This window comes from Canis lupus, chromosome 25, assembly GCF_003254725.2.
Source record: "Canis lupus dingo isolate Sandy chromosome 25, ASM325472v2, whole genome shotgun sequence".
NCBI lineage: Eukaryota > Metazoa > Chordata > Mammalia > Carnivora > Canidae > Canis > Canis lupus.
Genome location: NC_064267.1, coordinates 38,878,420 through 38,900,359, shown reverse-complemented (window position 1 = coordinate 38,900,359; position 21,940 = coordinate 38,878,420). Strand labels below are relative to the sequence as shown.

At 38.5% G+C, this 21,940-nt stretch overlaps 1 long non-coding RNA gene across 1 annotated transcript in view; it reads left to right on the top strand.

Annotated features, from left to right (window-relative positions):
• Positions 1-20,477, top strand: part of LOC112669814 (uncharacterized) — a 54,256-nt gene extending 33,779 nt beyond the window's left edge. The window contains exons 2-5 of the long non-coding RNA XR_003142573.3: positions 11,000-11,088; positions 13,176-13,247; positions 16,896-17,015; positions 19,466-20,477. This is a non-coding gene — a long non-coding RNA (uncharacterized LOC112669814). The remainder of the gene's footprint in view (positions 1-10,999; positions 11,089-13,175; positions 13,248-16,895; positions 17,016-19,465) is intronic.
• Positions 20,478-21,940: the final 1,463 nt, after the last annotated feature.

The window sequence follows — 21,940 nt, the reverse complement described above, 5'->3', positions numbered from 1 at the left end:
TGCTAGTCATCCTCAAACCCAACTTTCTTTCTATGGTGACAGGAAACTTTCTTTCTTTTCCTCAGCTAATTTCAATAGAGCTTCTGATGCCTGAAGTGCAGGAAGCTCTGACTAATACCGAACATCACCAAAGATAGGACTAAGCTGGATCCTGGCAGGTCATTATGCCCTTCAAGTTAGGCAGCACCTGCCTGGTATTTGTCTGGGCTTTGTTATGTCTGGCTGACTTGTGCCCATATGATTAATCCCCACCATGCTTTATTTTACCTCCGTGCTTTCTTTTTCCTTTATTTTATTTTAATATGCTCGGTTTAAACAGGAAAGTGCCTGCATTTTTCATGCAGTCGACAGGATGATTCATTTCCCAGAAATGTTTATGCCTCTTTTATCAGAAAGAAAAGAAGTAGGAACGGGGGTGGAAAAAAAGCTTTGGAATTACTTTCAGACACTCACATCCTTCTCCACTCTAACATTTAATTGCTCGTCAACACCCTTAAAGAATTATCCTTTACCAACACATACATTTCATACAGCACAGCTGAAGGCGAGGTAAGAAGAACACATCTGACTCATCTTTTACAGGGTGAGAATTCAGGGAATGGTACATGTGACTACTTGTGTGCGTGAGTTTGCATGTACACATAGGAAAAGTGGCTTTTCTGGTGGGGAGGCTCAGCAGTGGGCTGGTTTTCTTAACTAGCCTCCTCCAACTACAGACCATCCACTCTCCTGTTAGAGATGAATTGACTCCTATGGGAACTGAATGAACACTGTCTTTCGAAGCAAGCTATGCCCCAGTGATGTTGATTCTTGAAACAACGCAAAAAAAAAAAAAAAAAAAAAAAAAAGAAAGAAAGAAAAGAAAAGAATGTGGGGAAGGTACCACTTGAACTTGTCAATGATATTTAACTTGCATTTTACTTTAAATCTGGCTCTCGGCCATGGAGGAAAACATATTTTCTTAGAGAAGAGGATTGATTAAAAGTACCTCACTGCCACTGCCTGTTATACACTTCTGAATTCTAGGTTATAATTGATTGCTAGGAATCATAAAATAAATAACATTCGTGGCACACTTTGTACTGTGTCACATATATTATTTCCTTTTCTTACTTTTCGGTATTACATGACATTTTGAGAAGTAGTTATTCAATTTCTCAGGCTAGAAATTTAAAACCTGAGGTCAAAGGATGCCAAGAGAAGTGCCCAAGGTCATATTGCTAGGGAAGGAAAGAGTTAACATAACTTGAGTTGTCGAACACCAGAGACTAAAATTCATCCAACACAGAATACAGAATAAATAGGAGAGAGTTGAATTTCTCTAAAATATTATATATCCAAATAAGACCATCAGCAACCTACTCATAATGAAAGCAATGAGAGGATCCCTGGGTGGCTCAGTGGTTTGGCGACTGCCTTTAGCCCAGGGCGTGATCCAGGAGTCCTGGGATCGAGTCCCACATCGGGCTCCCTGCATGGAGCCTGCTTCTCCCTCTGCCTGTGTCTCTGCCCCTCTCTCTCTCTCTCTCTCTGTCTCTCATCAATAAATAAATAAAATCTTTTAAAAATGAAAGCAATGAGGGATTTCTGTTTCTAGAAAAATAACTAGACACAATTCATTCAACAAATATTTATTGAGCTCTTTTTTATCATGCACCCTACTATTCTGCTGCCCACCAACCTTGCGTTGACCTCTTTGACAGCTCTTTTGTACAGTTGAGACCATAGCACTTGCCCAGAAATACCCCTAGAGCTTGTTGACTCAGAATTCATGGGAATGAATGGGGAATATGCACTTTTACCATGTATTCCGAGCAACTCTTATGGGTGGCAAAGCTTGTCCTTCTGGTTTACAAATCCTGTCTCATATTCCCAAATAGCTTGAATTTATCCTTTTCTTACTCCCAGTACTCAAGGTAAATACTGCCAGACAAATGAGTACCACTTTCTTTCTCTTTCCATTATTAGCTTTGAAATAACATTTTCTCTCAAATGATCCTTCTCTGAAGCAACCAAGTGACAGGTGCTGATAATTCAGAACCTCAGAATCAAGTCACTGAGTATAAGGATATTTGGCCGCGTTTGTTGGAGAAAACTCTGAGGGTGGTCCAACTGTGAGGGGTTTTGTTTTGTTTTTTCATTTTGCTTTTGCTTTGGCAGCAATCCCATCAGTTTGTCTGACTAAAGTTTCTGCCTGTACTTTAAAGGATTCATCCTCTCCTTCTGCCCTGTCCTATGAATTACACCGTAGAATTTCTGCTAATTCGGAACAATCCGTATCAAGGGGCAGGTATTCGATTAAGTGTATGTATTTCAAAATGAGCAGATGCAAACATATGAAACACTTGCTCTTTTATGGGTCTCTCAGGATCACCTATTTTCCCAACATCTTAAATTTTAAATCATCAGTCAGGCTTTACATTCTTGAATATCAACTTTAGTCTTTACAATCTCCAAAGAATCAAATGGTATAGTACCAAGTATTGACAGAGAATCAGAGTGACTAAATTCTGTGTACATCCAGAAGGAAAGACAGGACTTACCAAAAAAGGCTCTTACTGTTTAGCTTGGGACCACTGCTACTATCTGATCTGTGAATTCTGCTTTCCAAGGATCCATTCCCCCAGGGGTATAGATCCTTCTTCAAGATCCATGTAGGCAAAGCAAGGTAAGAAGATTCTGAATCAGTAACTCATTACATAGGTAAAAAGGCCAAATTTTTGCAATCAATCTGAAACAGAACCACCAGACTATTTAACAATTGTTCATTAATATTAGTCCTCAAGTCTTTTTTTGTCTTTTTTTTTTTGCAATCTGAAATGTGGCCTCCTTTCCATGTCAGCATCCTAGTTACACATCAACCAGCCTCATCAGTTTGAGGGGGGACACAAAGGTTAGGAGGGAGGGCTGACCAAGAGAAATAACAAAAGAGGAGCTTCTCAAACCATAGGACACAGAATCTTTTAGAGCATGGAGAAGCAACATTTCTAAAGTTCTATGCTAAATGTCAGAAATTTACATTGTATTGTGTGTAATTGAAAATGAGTATATTGGAGAAGGGGAGGGTGGCGGGATAACTGGGTGGCGGACATTAATTAATTTTATATAAGACTGGTGAATCACTCACCTCTACCTCTGAAACTGATAATACATTATTTGTTAATTAGTTGAATTTAAATTTTTTTTAAAAAACTCTATTTATATTTGGATATAATGAAAATGAAAGCAATGAGACATTTTAAAAAGACATTTGCTAATTTTAATTGTTAACGTAAAGTACCCTATGCCACTCAAACTGGTTCTTTAGTGAGATGACCGTATCTTAGCAACATATGGTTGTAGCAATATCTTGTTCTAAACTTTTTATTAATAGTATGGTCATTGCAATTTATTTGAAACTTCGTTAAAAATTTTTATGTCAGAACTACTTTCTTATGTTATTCTTAATATCGAACTGTTCTCATTTTTAACTAACTAAATAAACAACATGTTAGACTATCTTCCTTAAAAAAAAAGAAAGAAAAAAAAAAGAAAGAAAATAAGTATGTCTAATCTGGGACCTTTAATGGTAGCACTATTAACACTGGAACTGGGTACTTCTCTGTTGTGGTGGCTGCCCTGCTTATTGTAGGATGTTTAGCAGCATCTTTGGTCTCTACCCATTATAATTTTTTAAAGATTTTATTTATTTATTCATGAGAGGCAGAGACATAGGCAGAGGGAGAAGCAGGCTTCCTGTGGGGAGCCTGATCCCTGCGGGACTTGATCCCAGGACCCCAGGATCACGATCTGAGCCAAAGGCAACCGCTGAGCCACCCAGGCGCCCCTCTATCCATTAGCTGCCAATGCACCTCTTCCCCATTATGACAACCAAAAACATCTCCAGACATTGACAAATGTCTTATGGTTGGGGGGAAGGGAGATCCCCCCAGGTTGACAATCACTGAACTAAGTAGACTGGGTCTGCTATGTGGGTCACCTCTGTGTGTGAGGCAGTACCTAGCCTCCACCAAGGCCACAACCCCACTGCAAAGGGTAACTGCTGGATTTGTCACCATTGGTCAAATCTTTACTGCTGTTAGGATCCAGCTGGCATTCTCTTCCCACTGTATTAGAAGTGGGAACTTTCTACTAAAAGGTTGGGGTGTACTCCTTTGCACAAAATGTCCTTGGTTTTCCCCACTCTGCGCTGTACTACTAAACCCTACTAAGCTTTCAAAACTCGGCTGACAGGTAAACTTATTTCACATTTTCTCTCAAGTTGAATTTGGTGTTCTGTAATAATCATGTCTCAATAAGTACACATATTGTAATATAGTATAATTGTAAATAGACATATTCATCCCATCCACTAAGTTGTGAGTTGCTCAATCCTATGTAGCTCAATCCTATATAGCTATATCCTATTAATCTTCTGGGTATTTCCTCTACTACCCAATGGATACTCAATGAATATTTTATGAAGAAAGGAATAGAAGTTATATGTACTTTGGGTTGTTTTGTTTTGCTTTGTTTTTCTTGGTATAAATTAACAGTAGTTTCCTTTCCTTATACACTAAGTTTGATTTTTATGGTGTTATACCAGGGAAAGTTTTCCCAGCACTGCTAAAATCCCACCATGACAAATCCATTGATGATAGGGCTAGTTCTAGCAACTTTAAGTGCTCTTCATGTGACATTGATTCTCTATCTGCAGCCAGGGAATCCTGAGATGCTCATGCACTGTTGGACAGCTGCCAAAAGTACACCCAAAACCAGACTTTTGGCACACCTGCTTCATCTAGTTTCTGGGGTATGACTTAAATCTTCTGATTTACTAGCAGTCAAAAGTAAATGACATTATAAAATGTGCATCTGGGTGTCTTCAAGGAAGTATTTATTTCCAAATATCCATCCTGCCTTATTGTAGGATGCAAGATGACTTAGTGAATCCATGACCCGGGCAAAGTACCTATATAATCCATCCTCACACAATTTGTATATTTATAAATCAAGAAATAGATACCCAACTTAAAACATCAGAAGGGAGTTCAAAGGGAGACTTCCCTGAGTGAAATTCAACCGTGGTAGCAGGGTAAAAGGAAAACTAAGTTGATCACCCACTCACCATTGATTCTCAAATGCCAGCTTTGATAGTTTTTCTGAAAGGCCTTGATGGCACGAGGATTTATGCATGACCCACTTGTTCATGCAAGCCTCCCTCTTACTCTGTGCAGGCACTTTCCCGGGAACCGAGAATGCAGCATTGAGCAAGACAGACAGGGTCGCTGCTCCAGTAAAGATGGAATTCTAACATGGAGAATCAGAGAAACAAATGAAGAATATTTCTGACAATTGCATTTTAGAAAAAAAAAATACAGTGTTACATAAAGTGTTAGTTGGAGCACAAGGGAAACACCACACATCAGATGAGATTCTCAGAGAAGGCCATGAGGATGACTCCTGAGCTCAGGTCTAAAAGATGAAAGCAAACAACTTTTGCTAAAAAGCAGTTGAAGAAGAGGAAACAGCAAGTAGAAACTCAGTGAAGAAGAAATATTCTTGATAAAAACAGGACCAGTATGACAGAATCTTAGTGATCGGTAGCAGATGGACTAGGGCCAGGACACATAGGGACTTGGAGTTTTTTTTCAAAATTTTTTAATTTATTTTTTTATTGGAGTTCAATTTGCCAACATATAGCATAACACCCAGTGCTCATCCCGCCAAGTGACCCCCTCAGTGTGCATCACCCAGTCACCCCAACTCCCTCCCCACCTCCCTTTCCATTCCCCCGTCTTCATTGCCTAGAGTTAGGTGTCTCTCATGTTTTGTCCCTCTCACTGATATTTTCACTCATTTTCTCTCCTTTCCCCTTTACTTGGAGATTTAAAAAGAAGGTGGGATTTTATGCCAAAGACAAGAAGCCGTTCATAAGTTTTAAGCAATAGAATGACATGATCTTACTAATTTTGAAAGATCTCTCTTCCTGCCAGTATTAAGGTCCAAACAGAACATCCATAGCAGGAAAATACTCTTTACTTTTCTGGCTGGATCATCTGCTAACCTATAGCATATTAAGTATAATTAGCAGCTGTGATGGAGGCTTCAATTTTAAAGACTATCTTTGTATTTTATTTTTATTTTCACTCATCACCATAATCATTAATATCATCTGTAGTTACTAGGACATTCCCTCTATGCTGCTAAAAACTGGCTTCTAAATAACTGAAACTTTACTGTACTTTAGTCCCCCAGAATATAAGCCTTAATATCCTTAATATTTTAATTCTATATATGACTCTTTTTCCTCTATCACTGGACATTTATTTTTTATACAAATACAGCTGTATTCAAGGTAATATAAAATAGTTACAGCTTTACAAATTCCTTTAATAATGATCTACCCCTGAAAATACAGGGTTAACTTTGCAAATCTCCAGAGCTCATACAAAGCAATACATTTGAATCAATGAAAAGTAATTGGCAGGGCAATAGGTTATATACTGATATGAAAAAAAATTATTAAATATTGGCTCCTTTTTGTTGAAAAGCTCAGGGGTAGAAGATAGTGTTCTTTCTCTGCATTTGTCTATTTTTAATTAAAGGAATACTTCAAACTTATTATTAGAAATAGGGAAGAGCTAGAAAATGATACAGGTTTGGAAGAGGAAAGAAAATACTGCTAAGAAATCAAAGATGTTTATCTTCAAACCTCAGTTACCCAGATGACTATAGCCTATAACACAAAAGAAAGTATCAGGAGACAGAGGTCAAAGAGAAAATGTTCCAGGTTATTTCGTTTTGATTAACAAGTGGTATATTAATCAGCATTCTCCAAAGAAACAAAACCAATAGCAAATACAAATATATAAAAAGAGATGTATTTAAAGGAATCAGCTCACATGATTATGGAGGCTGACAAATTCCAAGATATACAGTTAGTGAGCTAAGAAGAGTCAAGATTTTAGTTCAAGTCTGAAGACAGAAAAAAATTGATGTTTTTCTCAAAGGCAAACAGGAGGCAGACAGGAGGGATTCTCTTTTACCTGTGGGAGAGTCAGACCTTTCGTTCCATTCAGGTCTTCAACTTATCATCGGATGACGCCTAACTACATTAGGGAGGATAATCTCAGTCTATCCAATTTCCTCATTCTATCCAATTTAAATGATAATCCTCATAGAAACACACAGAATAATGTTTGACCAAATATCTGGGCAGCCTGTGATCCAGTTAAGTTGACCTGTGAAATTAACCATCGTAAGTCGTCAGGTAATTTTTAAAGCTTAGTCCAAGATTAATTTATCTGTCCATCCTATCAACATTTATTAATTTCTTGGTAAGCATTAGGTCCATTTTAGGTGCTGGGGATCCAGTAAGTGTAAGAAGTAATCTCTGACTTTGGGGTGCCTGGGCAGCTCAGTCAGTTAAGGTCTGACTTGATTTTGGCTCAGGTCATGAGGTCAAGCTCCACATTAAGCTCTGCAATGGGGCATGGAGCCTGCTGAAGATTCTCTCTCTCCTGCTTCCTCTTCCCCACTCTAAGAAAGAAAGAGAGAAAGAAAGAAAGAAAGAAAGAAAGAAAGAAAGAAAGAAAGAAGACAAAAAGAAAAGAAAAGAAAGAAAAGAAAAGAAAAACGAAAGAAAAAAGAAAAGAAAGAAAGAAAAGAAAAAAGAAAAGAAAAACAAAAGAAAAAAGAAAAGAAAAGAAAGAAAAGAAAAAAGAAAAGAAAAAAGAAAGAAAAAAGAAAAGAAAGAAAGAAAGAAAAGAAAAGAAAAGAAAAGAAAAGAAAAGAAAATCTGAATTCAGTGGCCCCTGGGAAATAGGAAAATGTGTACATACAAAATCAAAATGCCATGAGACAGTTACTAAAGGGAATGGATTGATGTATTATAGTAAGAGTCTTTAACTCCAAAATGTAGAAAATGGTAATGAGATTATCTCCCAAGAGGAGATAAACCTCCAGAGAGAGAGAGTACCTGAGCTAAAGAAATGCCCTGCATCAGAAAGGAAAGAATGGGAAAGACAAGTGGACTGAGGAACTTCCAGAAGCCTGTTTTGTGGAGAGAAGAAGAACTAATAGTGGGAAGTCTTATGAAAGGCTTTGTAGACACTGAGCATTCCCCCTTGACTGTTACCACGAGCCAAATAAAAGTTTTTACTAGATGAAAGGGAGCACAGCAGTTCACAAAGAATTGTATTCCATTTTTGAAAAACCATAGCTAGTTTTTACCTGAATTTATCCAAAACACTTTTTTGCAGGTGCCAACCATTAACACTTGTTCTGCCCTCTACTGACTTACTCTGTCAAACGTTTAGACTTAAAATTTATATCATGATCCTTTCATTCAATGCCCATTAATTAAGCACCAGCCACGACAGGAACCATGCTGTGAATCAGTGGATTACAGTGGACAGGACAGATGTGGCCCTTTCCTCATAAAGCTGGAAGTTTTCTAGAGGGGGAAGTAAATAGAGAATCGTAAATGAAAATAAACGTGATTACTGCAATGAACGTAATGTATAGCCACGACTTAGTCAGCAAGTCTAAACTCAGAATCATCCCCAAACAAAAGCTCCCCAGAGAGACCTATGGAAATCTTAGGCTGTTTTGTCTTAGACAATCAGTGACACAATTGCTAAGGTCTTTAAATCAACTTGTAGGATGCCTCTGAAGTCCTCATAAATTCATGGTCTTGCTCAGGCATAGAACTATTATTTTAACCACCATCTCCTCCTGAGAACAAGAAATAAATTTTAAATTTTCCTTGACTTCATGATCTGACTCATCCACACGTTGTTTCTATTGGTTATCACGCATGAATTTCACCACTGCCTTTTCAGCATTGTTGTTTATTTGACTTGGAAATTAAACTTTGAGCCTATGCTGTAAAAATCCAAGAAATGACATAAAGGATAAGAATCAAGTTTGTCACAGTTTTCTGCCTCTGGGCAATTAGAGTTTTATAGCATCTTCTTATAACTAAATGGGAAACATAAATCCTGTAATTGAAATGAGATGAACTCATTTGCTTACCTGAAGACCAAGCTGTTTTTCATCATGCCAACTCCCAACACCCAGAGACTCAAACAGAAAGCTCCGACCTTTGGTGAATTACCACCAAAATGGTTTTAAGATTGAGAAGGGGAGGGAGAATAAGAGAAACCCAGAAACTGAGACCTGGTTCATATCCACCAAGCCCTGGTCTGATTCTCCTGGTTGGTTGGCATCGCTATTAAAAATATTTGCAAGCTGCAGTAATTACAGCCCAAACAATTTATTGAGACCTTTCTCTATCTTCCTGGTACATGCAGTCAGGTCTTTCCACTGAGTTCCACTCCTTGGATTCCTGTTGCTGTTGGGTGGTGGCCATTCCCATTCACCATCCTGCATTAATCACACATCTGCTTCAAACTGCTCAGGCCCCAGCCACTCTTTCTCCTCCTCCTCCTCCTCCTCCTCCTCCTCTTCTTCCTCCTCCTCCCTCTTCTTCTTCTTCTTCTTCTTCTTCTTCTTCTTCTTCTTCTTCTTCTTCTTCTTCTTCTTCTTCTTCTTCAAGATGTATTTATTTATTCATGAGAGATAAAAAGAGAGAGGCAGAGACATAGGCAGAGGGAGCCTGATGCAGGACTCTAACCCAGGACCCTGGGATCATGCCCTCAGCCAAAGATGCTCAATCACTGAGCCACCCAGTCATCCCAGGCCACTCATCTTTGGAAAGACCTTCCTTCACAGCATCCGTGCTCACAGGTGATGTGACTAAGGCGCTTTTCAACTCCTAGTGAACTGGAATTCTCTCTTATCATTACGGTTACCGTAGAAAGAACTAATAAAGGCTGAAAAAAAGAGACTAATGTTGGGGGGGTGAGGGTTGGTGGAGTTTTTAACAGAGAAAAAGCTTTTACATAGTGAATTAGCATAGATAAAACATTGACTATCCCAGTTTTGGCTCTAATTTTGCATTTACATATCACTTATTTTAAGAATACGTAGACATTTAACTATACTAGGGGTTGAACTTTTTAATTTTAAAATGAGGAAACTCAAATACAGCCAGCAGTTAAATTCAATTAACTGTGTTAAATAGGAATTCTTGAGCTAGGAATGAACACATATTAATTCATTCATCCATTTAGCCATTCATGTATTAACTCATTCAATAAATATGTATTTCAAATCAACTGATATGAGCTGATTCTAGCCTAAACAGAGCCCTAAACATGCAGGGAAAGATTGGATGGTATTTTCTTAGCATATTGGATTTATATGGCACAGAAAAAGACTATAATGTATTTTTTGAGCTTTTTAGTAGTAGAATAAACATTATCTATTTCTGGAATCAAACAACAGGGTTATCATGGTTTTATAAGCTCGATTATTCATTCATTCATTCGTTCATTCATTCATTCAGTTATTCCTTTGGTAAATATGTTACAATCCTACTATCTATATTGGATGAGGCTTATTTCCTACAGAGAGGAATAATTATCTCAATAGATTATTTTGGTAAATGTGAGAGTCTAGCATGGCTTGCTCACAAGATGCCTAACAGGGAAACAGAATAGATTTGTCACTTTATCTAGAAGTGGAAATTTTCTCCGGAGGCTGTTCAGAAACACTGAAGACTTTTAAGTGAGGATGGAAGTTGGGTTGGGGGCTAGAAGCCTGAGAAGAGAAAGGCTAGAAGGCTGCCCCATAGGCCATAGGAGAGAAGATGGAATCTCAACCAGGCAACCCGAGGCTGGGGGATAAAGAGGAAGTTACCCCTTTAGCAGAGATTTTGTGCTCCCATCAATGTACATACAGATTAAAAACCTAAATATAACCTAGTTATGTAGATGTAAGAGTCACCAGGTTATAAGCAAATATACATCTATTAAGGGTCAGAAGTGCTAAGCAGTAAAACCCAATATTCATAAAATACTTCCCACATGTCTGAGTGAACAGATTAATTTTTAAAGATTAAATTCACAGATTAATCCTTGCAATAATCCTATAATTCTCTCCCATTTTACAGATGAAGAAACTGAGACAGGAAAGGTCAAAGAAAATTGCTCAAGCCTCCAAGTCACTTACTAAATAGTAAGTGATAAACTTAAAATCCAGGTATGTAACCACCACACTAAATGGCATTATTGTTACTGTCATGGCATCTTTACTGTAACAATTCTTGCTCACATATTCACCGTAACATCAAATTGTACAGAACAATTATATAGTTCTGAAATTCTTTCTTTCTGAATCCCATCCTCTACAATTTTCTTCCAGTTTGGACTGTTTTCATACCTTATGGATTTACCTACATTACTTTTTTATTTTATTTTATTTTATTTTATTTTATTTTATTTTATTTTATTTTACTTTTTGAAGATTTTGTTTATTCACTTGAGAAAGAGACAGAGAGAGAGTGCAAGTAAGGGGAGAGGCAGAAGGAGAGGGAGGAGCAGGCTCCCACTGAGCAGGGATCCCAATGTGGAGCTTGATCCCAGGACCCCGGGATCATGATCTGAGCCGAAAGCAGATGCTTAACCATCTGTCCACCCAGGCGCCCCTCCTCCATAATTTTAGATAATATGCTTATTGATACTCTGTAATTAATAAAAATAATATCTATTTTCTTCTCACTATGACCAATGAGTCAGCTTAATGACTTTGACTTCCATTCTTCATCCCTAGGCCCAGTGTTTGACAGTTGTGTTATTGCTCTTGCTTTGTATACTGATCATTTATAACATTAGTATACATTTCTGATTCTTTTTTCCATTATGGTATGGTATCTGTTACCACTTTCCTGCTTTTTTTTTTTTTTTAAGATTTTATTTATTTATTCATGAGAGACACAGAGAGAGAGGCAGAGACACAGACAGAGGGAAAAGGGAGCTCCCCCTCCCCACAGGGAGCCCAATGCGGGACTTGATCCCAATGTGGAGCTTGATTCCAGGACCCCTGGATCATGCCCAAAGCCGAAGGCAGGCGCTCAACCACTGAGCCACCCAGGCATCCCCTCTTCCTTGTTTCTTAAAATGAAGTTGTCACTACCCTTTCATATCCTTTATATTTATCCACCACTCTTCCTTCCCTCTCTTGCCTCCCACCTTGCCAGTGAAATACTTCCTTTTTGAGTAATTAACTTTGTCAACTTTTACACTCTGTTCTGCACCCACAACCAAGCTGGACATGCTTTTTTCCATGTACTGATTCCCAAGCTCTAAAGCACAATAACAGCTGCACTATTAGGACAATGCAGGTGATTTTATCAGAGCTACATTTTCATCTCAGATTTAAAGTTGGAGCCTTTGTGAAAGCTGAAAGAGGTGTTCCAGGGTCAAGGTCAAACTGGCTTTATGTCAGGATACCAAATCATACCACATTTTAATTTGCCTCCATGTAGGCTATGACTTTTCGGTACATTTTAGTTTTATTATTTCCCATCGCCTATTTATTTGGTTTTCCTTTTCTTTTCTCTTCCTTTCCTCTTCCTTCCTTCCTTCTATTCCTCTCTCTTTGTTCCCTTCCTCCCTCCTTGCCCTCCTCCACCCTCTCTCTTCCAACTATGAGCTTTGATATCATCCTATGATTTTTCCAAACTTTTCCTTCAAAGAAATAGAGATGACTGCAGGACTTTCTTGGGCAGTTTGGGTTTCCTCGCTCACTCTTTTTTCTAAGAATCATGAATAATCTGGCAGCTTTGGGATTGTGAAAGGAGAGGAGGGAGGAGGCATGCCGGTCCTCTCTCCAGCTCTGCCCATCCGGACCTCTGTAGAGAGGACATTGTCCTCTCTGGTTCTCTTTCCAGCCACTCCTCAGCTGGTCTCCATCCTGAGTATCCATGACATGCAGTCCTTCGCCTGTTCCACTCGGTGGTCAGGAAAATTTGGCAGGACTCCTGAAGCCTGTCCTGAAATATCTTCACAGCTCCATCATGCTCTTCTATTTCTGGGTCACGCATGAGGGACTCTGTGAGGCTTGCCAGATTCCAGGGATTTAGATAGAAAGACTATAAAAATCTCTTCTGCTTCTGAGTTCCCCAAATTCTATGGAAAAATCTATCGCAATGCCCCCTCCCCATTACCATTCAGGAATTGGGCTTTAGGGGAGGGTGGAGGGTACAAGTCCTTTCATCAGAGACCAGTATCAATGATTTATTATGTGCCTTTAAGAACAAAAAAAATGAACTTTCACCCTTTCCTCAGGACCAAGCATTTGGACCTCCCGCACAGCCAGAAAGCTGCATTCTCAATGCTTCTTCCCAATTTCTCATTTGCGTAAGTACTTCAATAAGTACCTTCTTTTGTTTTCCTTTGCTTTGTTCTTTTAATCTCACCCTGCGTGCCAAAGACCCTTTGGAACAAACGTCTCTGACAGCTGAGTCTTCCAGTGAGATGATCTATGCACTATACTCCAGGAGTGTCTGAATCACAATTCAAATTTAAGATGGAAAGTCATTCTATGGATGAGGCTTCACCAGTAGGCAAGTTTTACCAAACACTAAACCTACACACTTCTAAAACGAAAGTGGCCAGTCAAACATATTTTCTAAGTTGAACCTGACCCGAACTGATAAATCCTTCAGTGCAGTCCCAAAAATAAAGATATTTTGAATTTCAACCTTAGGCCAAGATGCTTACTCATTCTAAATTCAGGTCTTCAGTATATGTACAACGGGCACCCAGAGGCCAGATGTGTTCATGCCTTGACTTTCTTCTCAGCCCCTCAGGGATCCACTAAAGAAAAAAAGCTCCTAGAGAGCCTGGGTGGCTCAGTGGTTGAGCATCTGCCTTTGGCTCAGGGTGTGATCCTGGGGTCCTGGGATTGAATCCTGTATCAGGCTGCCTGCTTCTCCCTCTGACTGGGTCTCTGCCTCTCTGTGTCTTTCATGAATAAATAAATTCTTAAAAAAAAAAAAAAAAAAAAGAAGAAGAAGAAGAAGAAGAAAGAAAACCTTCTAGCAGATGACCCAAGGCCCATTTCTGCCACCTGGGTAGCTAGGTGGTACCTTGATTTGCTCACTCCATAGGCCAGTGGCTCTTAAAGGCCATTCAGATTAACACTCAACCTTCAGGGGCCTGCAAACATCAGGCTTTTTTGTTTGTTTTCTCCCATTTGTTTTCTTCTGTCCTTGGAAGACCATTTAAATAGGTTAAGTTGGAGCTGTGGTTGTATTCAAATTGATGTTCTAACAGTTCTCATTAAAGTTTAAAGAATCTTCTCAAAATCAGAAAGTACTTATTAAGCAGGTATTACATACATTTTTGAGGAGAAGAGAAAGAGGAATCTTTGAGGCACCTCGGATATTTCTCTTTAAAATATCAAGAGCATATTTTATTATTGCTACACACTGCCATACAATATCCCTTTCCATAATAAATCCTTAGCAATCCTGAGGGATTTTAAAATCAAAAATATTCTTACAATCTGGAATCATTAAGATCTAAATGCAGGAAGGGTGCTGTGGCTACATAATCTTGCAAAACCCTCTAACCTTTTAATGCTTTGATTGATGAGTCTGATATCACTTGGCTTCAAGCTTCATGGGTCCATTGACTACTAATCAGGTTTAATAAATGTAATTCCATTTGAAAATATTAAGTACCATAAAATTATTACCTTGATGATTTTTAACTAAATGCATCCATAAAAAATTCTGACAGTTTTCATGAGCAGTGATCATTGAACAAAAGTGTTTTCTGCACGCAATATACCACATCCAATATATTTAGAATTATCTTCTTAGAGGTTTCCCCATTTCTTTTGTAATACAGGATAAAAAATTAACTAGAGAATGAGCAAAGTTCCTTAGTATGGCTTATAAAATAGAAGCTTACAAAGAAAAATCAATAGAGATCATTTATTCTCTAAAAAATGAGAATAAAGTCTAAAAAGTAAGAGGGCAAATCTATTTTGATAAATATGCATTCAATAACTAGATAGCCTGGGGGTAAAAATAACCTGACTTAAATGAAAATTTAAGGATTCAATTAACATCCTTAGTGCTTAATGCCACCCAAAGGAATTTCGGAAAAAGGTTCTTAAAGATTTTCACAATTTATTTAAAAATCAGGTTAATCACTGCACAGAGAACAAGATAAATGAAATTCAGTGCAAACAGATTTGTCATAATATAAAAAAATATAGTTCCTGAAAAATACACAGCACATTTTTGAGAAGATAAGAAAGACAATTTATGGGGCGCCTCGGTGGCTCAGTTGGTTAAGTGTCTGCTTTCCACTCAGGTCGTGATCCTGGGGTCCTGGGGTCGAGCCCCATGTTGGGCTCTCTCTGCTCAGAGTGGGGGGGGGGTCTGCTTCTACCTCTCCCTCTTCCCACCCCCACTCCTGTGCACTCTCTCTCTCTAACTCAAGTAAATAAATAAAATATTTTTAAAAATAATGATGGTTTGTTATGCTATTCCACAGTCTATTTTTTTTTAGAAAGTTAATATCTAGAAAAACTGGCAGTTCCAGAAGCAAGTTTATTGTACTATGAGACTGTTGTGATTAATTTTATGTAGCAACTTGGCTGGGGCCACAGGGTGCCTAGAAATATGATTAGACATTATTCTGAGTCCTTCTGTGAAGGTGTTTTCAAGTAAGAGTAACACTTGAATCTGTAAAATGAGTAAAGCAAACTGCCTCCCTAATGGTGGTGGGTCTCATCAATCAGTTGAAGGTCTGAATAAAACAAAAACGCTGACAAGAACCCCCTCCCCACCTGCCCTGCACAAGTAAGAGAGAATTACCTCTTGCCTGGTAGCTTTCAGACTGAGACATCGGCTTTTCTCCTGCCTTCACACTTGCATTAAAACATCAGCTCTTCCTGGGTCTCAGGCCGGCTAGCCTCATGATGGAACTACACCATCGGCTCTCAAGTCTTCAGACTTGAACTAGAACTACGACATTGGCTCTCCTGGGTCTCCAGCAGAGCAATTCTCCCTGCAGATCTTGAGACTTGTCAGCCTCCATGATCATGCGAGCTAAATCCTCAGAATAAATCCCTATTGGTTCTGTTCTTCTGGAGAACCCTGACTATTATGATCCTCATTGCCAAGTATTTACCTTGTGAAAATGTATGTGGTTTATTTATTTGAGAGAGAGAGAGCGCAAGAGCAAAAGAGAAAGAAAGGGCACAAGCAGAGGAGAGAGAGAAGTAGGTTCCTCCCACCCCCCCATCAGGAAGCCTGATGGCAGGGTTCCATCCCAGGACCTCGGGATCATGTCCTGAGCCAAAGGCAGACACTTAAGCGACTGAGCCTCCCAGGTGCCCCCCTATTCTCATGATTTTAGAATAATCTTCAGTGCCATGTGGCATTTGCTAAATTAATATTCACTATGGGTAACAGCAAAGGGGTAGAAAGTGGGTGGATTTTTAAAACCAGGTTTAAAGTCAAATCCTTGCTCTGCCACTAGCTAGATGAGTGGCCTTGGGCAGATTAGCCAACCACTCTGAAAAGTGTGGCTCTTTACTTATGAAAAAGATATTAAAAAATCTCAAATTAGAAAAAAATAATTAAAAAAACCTCTCCAGGGTTGTGCGGCTTAAGTGGACAATATGTGTGACCCCCTCCATCAGGGGAGGGAAAGGTAGGGCGGCTCCCTGAGTCCTGTTCCTGCGTGTAGCACCTGACCAAAAGTCTAGCGTTAGCCACCAGAGAGAAAAGATGACAAGGATTTACAGAAATTAATTTGGTCCCATATTTTATTGCCTTTCTACATTTGTTACTCTCACGATGCCAAGGACATCTGACTTGGAGGCAGATGAGCTCCGCGTCAAAGAGGACATCCTTAACGGCTTCTCTATGGCCTTTTCTTGACGAAAACAGAAAGACTGAACAAAAGAAAAGGTAAAGTTTTCCATATCCGTCACACATGAGGGACCCTCAGGCTTACTTTTCTTCTGTTCCCTCTTTTCCACAGGCTGGTCCCTGAGATAAGAGGAGGATGTTCAAGAGAAAGCCTTGCAAAAGGTCCCAGGAGCAGTGGGCTGTGAACTCCTCTCTTGGCAGCGAGTTAAAGGGCAGAGAAACATCCAGAATGGTAAATGAATTGGTATGTGTGAGTCTGTGTGTCTGGATGTGTTATAATCAGTACCTAATATATTTTTGATCTGGAGTGAATTGCTTCTTAATGCTCTCTCCTTGGGACACCTGGGTGGCTCAGTTGGTTAAGTATCTGCCTTCAGCTCAGGGCGTGATCCCGAGGTCCTGGGATTGAGTCCCACATTGGGCTCCCCACAGAGAGCCTGCTTCTCCCTCTGCCCATGTCTCGGCCTCTCTCTATGTCTCGAATGAATGAATGAATGAATGAATGAATAAATAAATAAATAAATAAATAAATAAATAAATAAATAAATTCTTTAAAAAAAATAATACCCCCACCTCGGGCATCTAGGTGGCTCAGTCGGTTAGGCATCTAGCTTCAGCTACTGTCATGATCCCGGGATCCTGGGCTGGAGACCTACATCTGGCTCCCTACTCAGTGAGCACCCTGCTTATCCCTCTCCCTTTGCCTCTGCCCCTGCTTGTGCTCTTTCACTCTCAGTCTCTCTCATTTAAATACATAAGATCTTAAAAACAAACAAACAAACCTCCTCCTCTATAGGAAAAACATTGGTTTCCGTAATAATCATGAAACAAAACTAATAAAAATAATAGCCAGCAAAGACGTACAGACAGTAAAAGTCTTACTTATTGACTGTTACATAATTATGTTAGTAATGAGTGAAGTAAAACAAAACAAAATAATTTTGCTGTATAAAAATTTAAAAGCTGGAGGATGAGGGGATGGGGAAAATGTGTGGAGGGGAGTGGGAGGTGTAGGCTTCCAGTTATGGAATGATAAATTCCCAGAGATGAGGGGTGTGGCACAGAGAATATAGTCAGGGGTGGTGTTGTATGGTGAGGAGGCAGCTACACCTGGGGTGAGCACAGCATTTAGTAGAGTTGTGGACTCACTATGTTGTACACTTGAAACCATCGTCACATTGTGTGTCAACTACAGTTAAATAATAAAAAGAAGTACAACTATTGAATCAGTTTTCACATCCAGCTAAGCAGTTTGAACTTTGATCTTTAGGAGACAGTTCTATATTAGCCACAGAAATAATTTCCCATTAACTTTATTAGTTAATATTAGTAAAATATACATGGATGTACATTTAGTGACATGTACCCTAACAATTACACTAATGTGATATTAATGAAACATATTCTTTTTGCGAATATAAGCAAAAAATACAAGTTAGGCAATTACTCAAACCATCCTGCTGTTGTAACGTTTAATTTCTCTTTAGGAAAAAGAAATTAATAATTAAGAAAGAAGAACAAAATTTTAACATTATTTTTACGTGTGTAAAATTTCACATACATTTCATCATACAAATGTAACAAAGCATTTTCATTCAGGGAAACATTTCATGTGCAAATTAAAAGTTGCTGTGCCATACAAAAATATTACACCGTACAATTCATTCACACGGTTTCTGGGGCACCTGGGTGCCCCAGTTGGGTAAGCATTTGACTCTTGGTTTTGGCTCAGGATGTGATCTCAGGGTCCTGGGATCAAGTCCTGTGTTGGGCTCCTTGCAGAGTCTCCTTGAGAGTCTCTCTCTCTTTGTCCTTCTATCCCTCACACTCATACCCTCTCTAAAATAAATAAATTTAGGGACTCCTGGTGGCTTGGCAGTTGAGTGTCTGCAGTGGGCTCAGGGTGTGATCCTGGGGTCCTGGGATCAAGTCCCACATCGGGCTCCCTGCAATGGAGCCTGCTTCTCCATCTGCCTGTGTCTCTGCCTCTCTCTCTCTCTCTCTCTCTCTCTCTGTGTGTGTCTCGAAAGAAAGAAAGAAAGAAAGAAAGAAAGAAAGAAAGAAAGAAAGAAAGAAAGAAAGAAAGAGAAAAGAGATATGCATAACAATTCCACACAAATATCATTTGGGACATATAAGATGCAGATAGTAGTTGTTCCTTGTTCCAATCACCTCTTGACAAATTGTCTTTTTCCCTTCTGGAGAAGTGGAAAAGTTTCAAGAACCCGTGTTGCCTTTCTTTTAATTTGTTTTAAAATCAAATAATGCATTGAAGCACTCCTCCTATTACATTTTGAAAAGCATATTGCAGTATATAAAATAAAAATAAAAGTACCTCCTCGCTGCTCTTGACCAAGGATGTACCACTTCCTCTTGTTAATGGCTTAGGATTTCAAAACTGTCTATTCATTTACATGAATACATATGTACATATGCAAATATATGTGTTTTCAAAATGGGAATGGAATTTAAAGATCCTGTTGAGCTGGATGACTTTTCAACTAAAATATGAACATGCATATCTGCCTCAATATAGTTGTAACACATTTTTTTTCCATGGTACTGTGTAGTTGCTTAGTTTCTAGTACCCCTCCTAGGCAAACGTACAATTTGTGGCACCAGCGGGGTTACGTGTGGCCCTGTGAATAAAATGTAAGTGGGAAAAACATGTATCATTTTCAGGTGGAAGCCCTGAGGGCTATCTGCAAGCTACCACACCGTCTCCTCTGCTAGACAGTCTGGTGTAATGCTCCACATTGATGACTGCTTCATCGGCCTGCATCCTGGGTGAGAAGATACAGGACAGAGTTCCCAGCTGACCTGCGAGGGCCACATATGAGCAAGAAATAACCTGTTATTTTAAACCAATGAGATTTTGGAAGGGGTTCTCCAGCATATTCTAGCATTTCTGGATTAATACAAATAGTATTATGGACAATTTTTTAATTCGATTGTCTTCCTAATAATAGAATTGGTATCACTTCCAATTGTTCAAGTATATAAAATAGTGGCAATAGACAATCTTACATTTATATCTTATGTTTTTTGTACCTAAGGCAGATTTTATATGGAGGATGTATATAGAGTCACTCAGATATTATCATCCTCTTCAAAAGCTTTAACTCTTTATACTATTAGAATTAGTCATGAGGGGGCACCTGGGTGGCTCAGTGGTTCAGCATCTGCCTTTGGCTCAGGGCGGGATCGCTGAGGTCCTAGATTGAGTCCCGCAACAGGATTCCCAAAGGGAGCCTGCTTCTCTCCCTCTACCTTTGTCTCTGCCTCTCTGTGTGTCTCTCATGAATAAATAAACAAAATCTTAAAAAAAAAAAAAGAATTAGTCATGAGGATACACATAGACTTATCCTAAAGCCAATATTGGTTGATCAAACGTGACCTATCAACAATTTAATATTTGCAGGATCTGATGATTTAGAAATATGGACCAATGTCTTTCAATTTGTAGTTTCTGATTATTGATTTTTTCCTATGTTTTTATGTGTGTGAGCTCTATCTATTCTGAATTGCCTATCCATATCTTCTGTCCATATGTCTATTATTTTGTTTTGTCATCTAGATTTTAGGAACTTTTATATATTAGACATCCTTATGCTGAATGTGTAATGTATGTTCCAAATATTTTCTCCTAGTCTATATATTGCCTTTAAACTTTATTTCTTCACTCTTTTATGACATGGAGCTTTCATTTTCAGGTACTAAAATCTCTCTGTGTTCTTGATAGATATGGAATCTAGAATTTGTTGGGCTTAAGAAATTTTTCCCCAGTCAGCAAGGCATTATAAAATGAATTATATCCTTATTTTAACTTAAATTATTTATAATAATTATATAGTTATATAATTATATAGTTATATATATATATAGTTATATAATTATATATAGTTTTGGGGGTTGTTTTATATTTAACTCTTAAATCCAACTAGAATTTATTTCAGTGAATGGTGTAAAGTAGTGACTGCAATGTATTTTTTGTTCAAATGAATAAACAATTATGCCCACAGGAGATGTTGAATAATCTGCTTTTTTTGTGGATCCCTACAAAGATCTTGCATCCCAAATTCTAGAGGTTTCAGCATTTACTTCTAGAGGGACTGAACCTGGGAACATTTGGAAAGAACCAGCATAGGTACATTATTGGCATTCAGTTCTTGATGCGTAGAGAGTGATCTTGAGATGGCCAATCATTACCTTCATAAAATCAAGTCCCAGGAGATGACTTGGTGGTCACAGTGTTTATTCATTCTAAGAATACACATCATCATGAAGAAAAACCACCAATGTATCTGATGTAGAGAGTTCAAACAGGTGTCAAGCTATTAACATTAATGGGATTAAATGGGGCTGGGGGAGGTGAATGGGAAGAGAAGTAGCACAAACAGAAGGAGATCTTCCTTGTGTATAGATGGCTGCTTAGCTCCAGCCCATCTCAGTCATGTAGATACATGGACCGAAATGATAATCCTTTTCCAGTCTCTTTTTTTTTTCTTTTTTTCTTTCTTTTTTTTTTTTTTTTGCCAAAGAGAACCTTTGGAGATAGACCTATATATACATATATATTTCCTGCTGCTTGATTGCAAATATGCACATCTATGTTTACAACCATTTTTTTCTTTAGAAGGAATGTTTCCAAAGCAGAGAAGAAAAGATTTATGAATCAATTATGTATTAAGCCTTAATTTATCTTTAACCATATGTCTGGTTTTATAGTCATGAAATAGGAAATAACAATATATGACATCCAAATGTCTGCTGTCAGGTTCTTGAGGTTCCAAGTGGTGGCAGATCAGAATGCATGGCTTGACATGGAAAGCAGATGAGCCAGAATTTTGCCCCAAACTAAAAATGATGTCACTCCTCCTTCCCCAGGGAAGGAGTGAAGCAAATGAGAGAGACAAAGATGTTATCAAGCATCCCTCATAGACAGGGACACGTTACAGTAAGGGTAAAAGTTCCACGCATCACATCAGTGTCATTATACTATCTGATATTTTGGATGTCTTCAAATCTATGAGGTATCAGAACAGGAGATTTTAATGTTCTGTATTTAAGAACAGAAGTAGTAAAATATTTATCTTCATTCATTTTACAAGAATGAACAATAATCTTGAGGTTCTTGGTGTCATCATAATATGTTGT